Genomic DNA, 12,114 nt, shown 5'->3' with positions numbered 1-12,114 from the left:
TGTGTTTTCAATCAGTACCAAAGAGAGGCAATCTAAAACAAAAGTTCTCGGACAGTCTATGCCAAAATTGTCCATGAACCAAGCTACGGCTTCCATTGCTCCTGCTTGTGGAATAATAGAGTATAAAGGCGTGATGTCCATAGTAACCAAAAGATGTAAGTTCGCATTAAATGGTAAGTTCTCTACTTTCTTTATAATGTCTCTGGTGTCACATATATATGAAGGGATCTGTGGGACAAAAGGTCTCAAAATGGTATCTATATATTTGGAAAGTGGCTCTGTAACAGACCCAATCGTGGTGACTACTGGTCTGTATGGATTTTGGGGATTCCATATATTGCTGCCATTTTAGGTTCTTGTGTATTAAGGAATTGCCATTCCTTTTCACAGATCGGTTCTTGTCGGAGAGCTTGGGTGGTAAGCTGAAGGATACTTGCTTGAACTCTTTTGGTAGGGTCTTTCATTATGGGCATGTAGTGATGCTGATCACTGAGCATTTCTTCCATTTTTTGAATGTATTGAAGTTTATCTAGTACAACAATACCTCCTCCTTTATCGCAACACTTGATAATCAATTGATTATTTTGTTTAAGTGATTCAAGTGCTAGATGTTCTTCTCGCGATATATTGTATTTAGGGGGAGGTATGTGTTTGGTGGCCGTAGTTAGTTTGTTAAAAACTACATGTTCAAACACCGATATTTCAGGGGCCACTTGCTCAAGACTAGGAAGAAAGATGGAAACTGGCTTAAGGCCAAACTTGTTATCTACTGGAGTGTTATCTTGGTTGCCTTCAAAAAAACTTAAGAGCCTGATCTTTCTAAAAAAGACCAGAAGGTCTTTAAAGAGCTCAAACTTGTTGATTTTACTATGTGGTACAAAAAAGAGACCTTTGGTCAGTAGAGTTTCTGTAGGATGGTCAAGAGGATGGTTACTCAAATTGAAAATGGGAATTTCCTCTAATCGCGCCAGTATTGCGCATTTCTCGTTAGTAAGAATTGGTTCTGATTGGGGTAAGTATTGGGTGCTTGTTGGTAATTCTGGGGAGAGGAATATTGTTGGTTCTGTGCTTGTTGGAAATTGCCTCTGAATCTCGGTTGGTATCTCATTCTCCAGCGTGGCTGTGAGTTGCCTCGCCTGGATAAAAAAAGAGGTACGTATGCCTCTAGTATTACCTCTCAGGCCCTGTGTTTGATAATGATTATGTCCTTCAGAATCTGAATCCGAGGTATCTGAAAAGGTGATTACCTTTTTGCTTGATTTGTTTGAAGTGTACTGATCAAATGTAACATACTCACAACCTCCAGCTCCAATATCCTTCTTCCCACCAGTAGGATTACCAGATGTTCAAGATCTTACCAATCACTACCTCCACTGCATGAACATGGTATTAGACGAAGTCACCCCCCTACAGTTGAAGAGTCTCCATAAAAGACTCAAAACCATGGGTATGATGGTAGACTCAATGAGGACAGACGATCCCTAAGACTAATAGAATGAAGATGGAGATCGGCTCCATCCGCCAACCACCTCAAGTTACTAAGAATGAAGAGAAATGCCAATTACAGAAAGAACAGACGATCAAAAGCAGACTATTTCAGCTATCAATTAGCTCAAGCCAAGAATCGTCCCAAAAAACTATTCAATCTAATCAAAAGACAATCGAAGGATGCACCTTTCCCCCCCCCCACTCTCACTCAGGCCCACCACCCAATTGCGAAGCGTTTGCCTCCTCCTTCACTCTGAAGACCGAAAAGATAAAGAAGGACTTACTTAATGATCTAATAACACGGTTATCCGCAAGAATACTACGCGACTTATCGTGACACCCTGGTACCCCATCTTCTGGAACTGTTTACGCATGTCGCTGAACAAGGATCCTTCCCGCCCGAAGCGGACGAGGCCTCCATCGTCGTACTTCCCAAGACAAATCCACCCTCCCTTGACTGTGCCGACTTTCGTCCGATCTCGCTCATCAATACTGAGATCAAAATCTTTGCCACTGTGGTGGCTCAACGGCTCCGGCCCCACCTACAGGACCTGGTTCACTTAGACCAGTGTGGATTTATGCCTGGCCGGGGGACCTGGCATTGTATACAACCGTCTCCACCTTGCCCTCGCTCACCGTCATCGCCTTACCCCCTACCTGGCACTACTTTTTATAGACTTCGAAAAAGTGTTTGACACGGTGGATTGGGGTTACCTTGGCGAGGTGCTGGAGAGGCTGGGTTTCGGCCCCCTCTTCCGACGCCTCGTCCGGGTTCTTTATTCCCAACCCAGGTCGCGGGTCCTTATTAACGGCGTACTCTGAGTCCTTTTCCATCCAAAGGGGCACCCGTCAGAGTTGTCCACTTTCTCCACTACTATTCGCTTTGGCGATGGAACCTCTGGCGGCGATCATTCGTCAGGACTCTCTCATCAGCGGCTGGACCTAGGACCGGAGCCACGCAGATAAGATAGCCTTATACGCTGATGATGTCCTTCTGTATCTAGCAGACCCTGAACATTCTGGTCCGCGCTGTCTGGGCGTCCTTTCGGCGTTCGAGCGGGTCTCTGGCCTTCGACTCAACCCAGCGAAGTCTACCTTAGTCCCTCTGCACCCATCCCTGTGATGCTTTGACTGGCAAACGAATATTCCCTTACGTAAACAGTCCTTCAAATATCTGGGTGTGTGGATCGCCCTTCTTCCGGAGCTTGAATGGGCACTGAACATTGCGCTCATGGTCTCCAGGGAGAAGGCGGATCTTAAGAAATGGCAATCCCTCCCTCTTAACCCCTTAGGCCGTAGTGCCCTTTTTAAAATGATGATCCTTCCCCGTTTTCTGTATATTCTACAGAACACAACCACCTACCTCCCGAGCAGCTGGTTCCACCCGATGGATGGTGTTCTCGTTCGTTTTCTGTGGGGTAACGGGAGGTCACGATTGTCCCTAGCACATTGCCGTATCCCTCCCTACGACGGGGGCATGGGGGTTACTAACCTGCACCTTTACTACCTTGCCAGTCGCCTTATTGTGATCAACGATTGGTTCACCGGTGGATGGTCGGATCCAGCGTACCAAGTTGAACATGGAGCCCTGGACTTTCCACGGATCCAGGACTATCTGTATGGCCGCCCAATACCGCGGGATCTTCCTCCCATCACTAAGTCAGTGCTCCTGGCCTGGCGCACGGCATTGCGTTACGTTCGGTGGGACCGGAGGCTCACCAGGCAGACGCCCATGTGGAGTGGAGCATGGTTGAACGAGGTTTCCTCCCTTCGAGACTTCCAGCGTTGGGACCTCGTGGGGATTTCGCTTCTGGAGGAAAGTCTGGGTGGGGGACCACATTAGATCTTTTGCGGACCTGCAACAGAGTCACTCTCTCCTTCCCTCACAGTTTTACAAATACCTCCAACTTCGCCACGCTCTACAGGTGCACTTTCCCAGTCCTATTACCCTTCCAGAGTTCAGTCCCTTGGAGGCCCAGGTGTTGATGGGTGACCTTGGTAGAGGAGGGGCATCGAGAATTTAAAAATCCCTAGTTAATAATAGTCCTGCGTCTCTCGCTTGACTACGCACCCGGTGGGAGGGGTGGCTGGGTCCCCTGGAGGAGGCGGACTGGAGGGATGCCCTTATGGCACCCAAGACCTTGACAACCTCCTCCAAACTTCGTTTTACCCAACTTTATTTCCTACATATTGTCTACCTCACGCCGGTGCGGTTGTATAAAGCTAATCTGCGGTCCTCCTCCACTTGTCCACAGCGCGGACTTCTTTCATGTGGTCTGGCAGTGCCCCGTTATTGAATCGTTCTGGAGGGAAGTTGAAGGGGAGCTCACGGGCGCCCTGGGTTGGGTGGTTCCCCATGATCCGCTGCGCCTGCTGCTCAGGGTGTTGGAGGGCCTGGATGGATCCACAGCAGATAAATGCCTGCTGGGAACGGCGGTGGCGAAACGGGACAATGCCGCCTTGTGATCCCAGGCCAAGCCACCCACTGTTAGGCGCTGGAGGCGGGGAGTGGATTGGTGTGGAGCCCAGGAGGAGCCCCTTTTTGCGGCCAGAGGCTGTCCTGAGATGTTTGGCCGAATAAGGGGTAAATGGTTCAATCTCCTTCCCCCGTGAGTGTTCGAGTGCGTGGGAGATAACGTTCGTCCTCATACAACGGTATATCTATTCCCTTTGATGAGCATCACTCTGAAAACTTGTGTATACCTGTATCAAACTAATGTGTGGTTCTGCTACCGATGTAAGTTTGTGTTAAATCTAAATGCAATAAAGTTTGCTATAAAAAAAAGTTTAATCTAATAACACATAGTGTCACACACAGTGACTCTTCAGAATCCCTCCCAGGAATCTCACCCCGGAGTTCACCAAAGTTCGACCTCAAAAACGATGCATCCTGGTCCTCCTTCAATACTTATAGCAAAGAGGCTATATTCAACATGCTCATCACATTGAATCCCGCCAATCACTTCACAGACCCTCTTCCAGCAAACTGCATAAAAGACTTCACCCCATTGCTACTGCCTCTTTGGACCAAGATAATAAATACCTCTCTCCTTCAAGGAATCATTCCTGAAATCCTTAAATCTGGTCATGTATCCCCTATCATAAAGAAGCCAACAATTGACCCCACGGATCTAAACAATTACTGCCCAATGTCCAACATTCCCACCCTGGCCAAACTCTTAGAAAAATGCGTACTCACGCAGCTTGGCAAACACATAGACTATTTCAACCTTCTCAACCAATACCAATCCGGCTTCCGGGCAGGACACAGCACTGAATCAGCCATGACCCACATAATAGATGACGCCCTACAAATCCTTGACCAAAATGAAGCCTGTTTGCTAATCCTGCTTGACCTTTCCTCAGCTTTTGATACCGTCAAGCACGACAATCTGCTAGACCTTCTGAAACACAGAATGGGACTATCCGGGTCCGTTCTAGACTGGTTCACCTCGTTCCTCCAAAACCGTTTGCAAAGATTCCAGTTTGATAACTCCCTGTCCAAACCCGTCCCTGTCACTTTAGGAGTCCCACAAGGATCATCCCTCTCTCCGACACTTTTCAATCTATTAATGGAACCACTCACCGAAATCCTCAACTCCTCTAACGTACACTATCATATGTATGCAGATGATACACAACTATACTTAAAGATACATTCCCTAGAAGACATCAGCTCTTTTAATTCAACGCCAGAAAAAACTCAGACCTGGTTGGCCGAAAATCACCTAAAACTAAACACCCTCAAGATGGAATTCCTCCTAATCGCTCCTCCCTCCAAAGTAACCATAATTCAAGACTGGCTGAAACACCTAACAGCACTCAACTGCCAACCTCTTATAATCGAATCAGCAAAACCGCTGGAAGTAACTTTGGACAGAAATCAAGATATGTAAAAACACATCAGCGCAGCAACAAAAGGAGCAAACTTTCAGATCAACACCTTGAGAAAACTAAAACCCTTCCTGCCCGAAAAGGACTTCAAACTGGCAGTTCAAGCACTAGTTATTCCAAGAGTGGAATATGGGAGTGTCTCTCTTTGCAGCCTTCCCAGATCCTCAACAGCCCCTCTAAGAGCCTCAATCAACGCAGCAGCTGGACTCATTACTGGCTCCAAAAAAAACTCTCACATCTCCCCAGACCACAGATCCCTTAACCGGCTCCCCTTTGAAGCCAGAATTCATCTAAAAATTGCATGCCTGACGCATAGAGCCATTCATCATAACACTCCCAGCTATCTAGCTCAAACATTGGTGCTCTCATGTGGTAACGGATCCTCTAGAAGTGCCAGTAACCTTCTACTGAAACCACAAAGATTCAACAAGAAGAAAACATACAACCGTACCTTCTCGGGGATGGCAACCAGGATCTGAAATGCATTGCCCGCTGAAACCAGACTAAATCCTTCTATTGCAGCATTTAAAAAAGAAGTCAAATCTCTTCTCATGGCTAAATTCACTTGAGCCAGGCTTATATGTGTCTATACGACCCTGGATTTGTATGGAATTCTATGCCTGTTATGATTTGCCTTTATACCTATACGACCCTGGATTTTTATGGAACTCTATGTTAGTTACAATTTGCCTATGTATATCCTACATTTACTTTGTAAAGCGTTCTGATACCCGCAAGGGTCTTGTTCACGCTATATAAAACCTTCAAAATAAATATAAAAATAAAATTGCTGTGAGAGTATTTTCCAATAACCTCAAAATCCTCGAAATTAATGAAACCTGGCTTTTTGCCCAAAACTTCAGAATTCTAAAAGGGATTGCTCCATCCAGTTTTAATGTGATCACTAGTAATGAAAAAGACGGCCAAGGAATCACCAGGATCACACTGGATGTCCTCTGCCATTGCACGCTCCACTCCAAAAGCCATGCCTCTTGAGTATAGTGCCATCAAATGCATAGTTGAGAAACTATCATAATCATGGACAACCATTTACCATACTGGGTGGTCACATTTCTTTCATCCAAGACCTCTTCTCATCTGGCACAATCATTTGGCAACATTAAAGATCCTGGTCTTGAAAATCCAGTCTCTGATGTGACGCTCCTCAAAACATTTTTAATTCAAAAGTAATTTAGGCCTTTGAAGACCAGTGTTTCTGCCTATGCTACACTGGTTCCACTTTCGAGAGCTCATGCTTCAGAAAAATAAAAAAAAGAATTATCCATCTCAAGATAAATAAAGGAATGTATCTCATAAACGTATATATCTCATGTGAAATATCGACAGTTCACTGCAGAGCTTGTCTAGTTCCTGTAGTAGTGTGTGAGGCATTTAGAACATGAGGGGTAGCGGGGAAAACTGGGAGTGGGGTTAAGGGAATTCGGGTCTGTAGGTCACTACATAGACGCATAATTAAGTGCGCTACCTTACCTCACCTGCTCCAATTCCTAAGCACACATTGGTGATAAGGAAGAGATTTGCAGGCTGGTGATCCCAAAAGTACTGCACAACACCTACATGCCACATAGTGAGAACATTAGTGTGGCTTAGAAGCATTTGTTCCTTTCGTTATTAGGTTTTTGTTTTAGCCTTTGGTGGCAATCAATAGGTTATGCATAAAAGAAGAACTGCATACCACAAATACGTTCAGCTGGCAAGAGAGAGCATCCTCACACACCTTCTGTCAAGCTTGGCGCTCTCTGAGTGACTGTCACGAAGGACGGATCTGTGCTGAAGGCGGGGTGTGTTAGCCAAAGCCCAAGCCAGGCAGATGAAGAGAAGAGCAGCCAACCATATGCCTGGAGCGGGTGTGTAATCAACACTGCAGACAGCATTTTTTTTGTAAAAGGCTGGAAGAAGGCTACTATGTACTACATTGTACCACGAGGTGTCCCAGCTATGCACAAAAGGAAGCATCCATCTATGTTTTATTTGTCAAAAAATAAAAAGATATATGTGTAGAATGATTGGAAGAGAACTGTGGAAGAGAACTGTTGACACCACATTGCAAACGTCTTGCGACATCATGTCAGGAGGCATGAATGCCAATTGCCATGTCTACCGCAGTGAAATGCACTTTGTGGCAGTAGCTGGGACGGAATATACAGCATAGAGAAACAAAGACCTAATACATAACAGTTTAATGGTGCAGGGAGAAGACTGATCACATAGCACTAATAGAGAAGGATATGTAAGAATTGTATGTCTACGAGAAGCTAAGATAAAAACGGAGTTACACTATGTCATCATAATGAGAGTAAAAGACACAATTTTTTTAATAGGTACCAGGTGTTGGGCGAATCAGCGGAGGCTTACGCAGCAAAATTCAGAATGCTGGCAGCAACATGCAATTTAAAAGACACTGACTAACTGGTGGAAGACCAAACTCTGATGTGCACATCATGTGTGAACGCACAAGAAAGACAAGTTTGTTACAAATACCCCCAGCCGGAATAAGGTCATAGCTTTCGCAAAAAGTAATGAAAGATGTCAAGATTTTAAAGAAACCAGACTTGCATGAAAGTGACGTTAGCTATATAAAAAAGAAAGAGAACTTAGTAAACTTAGTGAAAGAGTAATGAACACGGTAAGAAAAAAAACCGAACACTACAAATAAGGACTAAGCACGCATAATACATATTTAAAGAGTTGCCCTGCAATAGGAAGAGAGTGAAGGAAGTGTAGGGGGGAAAAATACACTTTTCATGTGTTTGAAAAGTTTTGGGGACGAAAAAGACTTAACTTTGGAGGAGCAAGTGAAAGAACATGTCTTTGTGGTGGCCTTGTTAGATAAAGTGCCAGGTGGAGGCCGACCAAACTGTGCCATTAGAATAGGGGAACATCATGTGAACATCTTGGTGGTTCCCCAGTTAGGTTAAAAGAGAATATTATGCACAAATTTCCCAAAAAAGAGTGAGAAGATGAATATTATTTGAACTGGCTACACATTTATTCTGGTGCCACGGGTCTGGACACAAGTGGAGTGACATTATAAAGTGTGCTGCCTTACTTCACCGACGTTATGTGTTGTGCGTGCCCCCAACAGAGGTTTTCCCCACCCAACCATTTTCTCCTCATTTGGATTAACTGGCATACCACATCCCAAGAGTCAAAACATCTCCCTGCCCATCACTGACAAACCATGGCGCAATATCCAAAGCTTTAAAATAAGTCAACCTCCGTACCCTGCACACCTTAACAAAGAAGCACTACGTCCATAATCTGCCTATCGAGCAAGCGTTGATAACCATAATATCAAGAGAAGCGCCAAACGACCATAACAACAAGTGCTTTAAGTTACAGCGCTGGAACCAAAATAATTCTGACAGCTTACACCAACTCAAGGATAGACAAGATTGCCACACGCATCAAAGTGGCTTCAAAAACTTCTTATCAAAGCTAAAAAACTCCACAGCTAACTGCATTCAACATTCCATAAATGGGTCCCAAGCTCTATTTCAATTATAGAATATCACATCCAAATGCACGCTCCGCCTAGCAAGATCACTCACAATCTACAACGTTTCTTCAAGTACAAAGCGTACACAATTAGTCACACCAAACACACACGTCCAGGCATCAAAAGCTCCAACTACCCACCGGTCTCACTTGGGACCATTCTATGGATGATATGGTATCGATATTTATATATAGCGCTTAGACATAGAACCAGTGTATGTATACCAAAACCTACATGCCAACTCACCTGAATTAGCAAATTCCCAAACTTGATCTTCACCTTTAGTCTCCTTATAGAGGATTTAAGAGATGCTCGCTGCCTCCAGTTCGCTTCCGACTGTGTAAGCAGAGAATGGTTTCGATATGAATTGAATAGGTTGTGGAGCAGTACGAGGGGAACCTTCGCTGACTTCACTTTCCCTAAACCCTTCGATTGGTTAGAAGATAATAATCCGCCCCAAAATAGTCAGCCCACCAATCATTAGAGAATCCTACCATTTCGGCTACTACACCGGAAGAGATCTCCTGAGTGCCCCGGAAAACGTTGCCCAGCCGCAAGTGGGCGGGTAGTCCATTCGCTATGTGTTGGATCTGCGTAAACAGATGTATGTGATGGAGATGTGGGGAGAGACTGTCCAGAGGAAGTCTTGGTAACTAGAGGGAGCTCCGTCAGTTGTATGAAGACGAGAGCAGCATAATGAGAGCCTAGCAGTCCCCTCTGACTCGCACACTTGTCGGGAATGTCAGCGGTTAGAAGGGGGCACCAGCAGCGACACGTGTATGAGCTGACGCGAGGTCGTAGTGGCAGCTTCAGAGGAGCGTGTCAGGCTTTCCCGTGGAACAGTCTAGGACCCTTACTTACTGCAGCATATGAGTTGCCAGCGATGACATGTCAGATTTAGGACATAATTACTGCAAGTACTAAGCAACATACAGGCAGTTGACAGGAGGTGGAATGTGCGGGTGTAGTACTCGGGTAAGCCAAAATACCAAACGTAGTCACTTGAGTGTAGAGTAGGTCTATTCTGCGACAGCATGAGCATACCAACTGACAATGATGGAACATTGATAAACCAACCCTCCACGCACATTCAACAGCATCAGGATACCAACTGACAGTGCTAGACCATTGATAAACCAACCCTCCATACACATTCCAGATTCCTAAGAACGTGGAACCTAGAATAATGACTACACCACAGCGAGGCCTTAAGAAGGGCTGCTGGTCTTACTTGGGCAATGAGCACAGACGATGTCCGCCAGCAGCCTGTAAAGAGCAGAAGAGACATGGTATGTCAGACTAGAGAAGCTGCTGATGGCTTTTTTTCTTTAAAAGTAATTTTATTTTGTTTTGTTTTTTAGACATCAAAGAGCACCTGAACCAATATATCATCATCAACAAAGCTTTATTTCGACAAGTAATATCATAAAAGCGCATTTACACATAGTGACATCATTCAATAAAATACATATAAGAACAAGTCGTAAAAAGGTTTTTAAATACAATAAATAATTAAAAATGTATTAAACATGAGCAGCTTTGTAAATAGTGTATAAAAATTTGGATCTGTCAGATGGCCTTCTGCCTAATCAGCCATGCCCAGGCGAGGAATTTAGCCACTCCACATGCTATTGTGGTAGTAGCATCAGTTTTAAGGATTCTAAGTGCTACAGTGTGGTCCCTCGTCCCCAGCTGCAGGCACACAGGTTTGAGCCATTTCAGTCTGGGTTTTATATAGGCTGGGCATGCTAACAAAAAATGGGATACATTCTCCGCTGTTCCTGGACAGTATGGGCAATCAGCGGAGGTTTGATGCGGGGGGTTCCACCTGCTAGTACGATCACGAAGGGGGAGGGTCCCAAACCTAAACTGAACAAAGAGAGATCTATCCCTAGGCTTTGTAATGAAATCTAGGTAAGATTCCAAGCGGGGAATATCCTTATGTTGGCGAAACTCGTCAGTCAATCGACCAGGGTTTGGATCCCTCTCCTCCTGGAGACTGACCCAGGCCCAAAAAGCTCTCTTAGTTGCTTCCTTTGACAATAGTGCCCCAGAGTCCCAAGCAGATGTGAGGCCTATTTCCACCAGAAGCTTCTTTATGTTGGCAAGCCAACCTATTTTATGAGCTCCATGAAGGTTCATGACCTCTCTTAGGCCATCAGCATATTTAGAGAGCTCAGGGGTACGCCAAAGCCGTGCCCAATATAATAGGGGGCGCAGAGTTACTATGTCTTTGATGGATCGACGGCCCAAATCGCTCAGTAAAGGCTTAGTAGGGGTACCCATTGGGAGCGATATAAGTTCCCTGAAGAACTTGTTTTCACCAGTAACTAAAGCATCGACGCAACCAAAGCCCCATAATTCTGCACCATAAAGGGCACAGCCTACGGCTTTAGCAGCGTAGATTTCCAGAGCTGGAGCAATGGGTTTCGTAGTGGAGGCGCGGAATTCCCTCCCTATGGCTCCCATTACTCGCCTATGGTTTAACACCATTTTGTCGATATGAGCCTGGCATTTGAGCTTATCAGAGATTCTGATCCCTAAATAATCAAACTCTTTGACGCGCTCCAATGGCTTCCCATCAAGGGTCAAGATGGATCTGGATGATTTGCTTGGGTTAAAATAGAGGAGTTTGGTTTTGGCAGTGTTGATGACAAGGCCCCTCGACTTACAGAACAGGGAAAAACGATCCAATAGTTTCTGTAAGCCCGCAGGTGTTTTCGAAATTAGAAGTGTGTCATCCGCAAAAAGTAAAGCAGGGACTTTGTCCCCCGCCAGGACTGGAACATCAGCATTAATTTCGAGCAGGAAAGAAACCACACCATTCACAAAAAGTGTGAAGAGTGTAGGGGCTAGTACACAGCCCTGACGGACCCCTCTGTTCACCGGGATTTTTTGAGTTTTTTGCTCTTGCGACCCCCATCTAATACAGGCATAGTTTCCTTCATGCATCCGAATCAAAAGTTTCAGAATATATGGAGGAATCCCCATCTCCTCCAGAATCAACAACAGGCGATCACGGGGGACCAGGTCAAAGGCGGTTTTCAAATCAATAAACGCCAGGTACAGTCCACCCTTGCCAATGGTGACCACCTTCCAATACAGTAGCACCAGCCTAAATGCCTGGTCAATCGTGCTTGTGGAGCTCCTAAAACCCGCCTGAAACTGTGAAATTATGTCGTTGTCGTCTGCCCATGTGTGGATCCTCTCGA

The 12,114-nt window shown here is 45.3% G+C and overlaps 1 protein-coding gene across 2 annotated transcripts in view; it reads right to left on the bottom strand.

Moving 5' to 3' along the window:
• INTS2 (integrator complex subunit 2) overlaps positions 1-9,427 on the bottom strand; it is a 305,765-nt gene extending 296,338 nt beyond the window's left edge. For both annotated transcript variants that reach the window (XM_085649420.1, XM_085649422.1), the window contains exon 1: positions 9,149-9,427. The gene's annotated coding sequence lies outside the window, so the exon portion shown is untranslated. The remainder of the gene's footprint in view (positions 1-9,148) is intronic.
• Positions 9,428-12,114: the final 2,687 nt, after the last annotated feature.

This window comes from Triturus cristatus, chromosome 3_2, assembly GCF_964204655.1.
Source record: "Triturus cristatus chromosome 3_2, aTriCri1.1, whole genome shotgun sequence".
NCBI lineage: Eukaryota > Metazoa > Chordata > Amphibia > Caudata > Salamandridae > Triturus > Triturus cristatus.
This window is presented reverse-complemented; position numbering and strand designations above follow the sequence as displayed.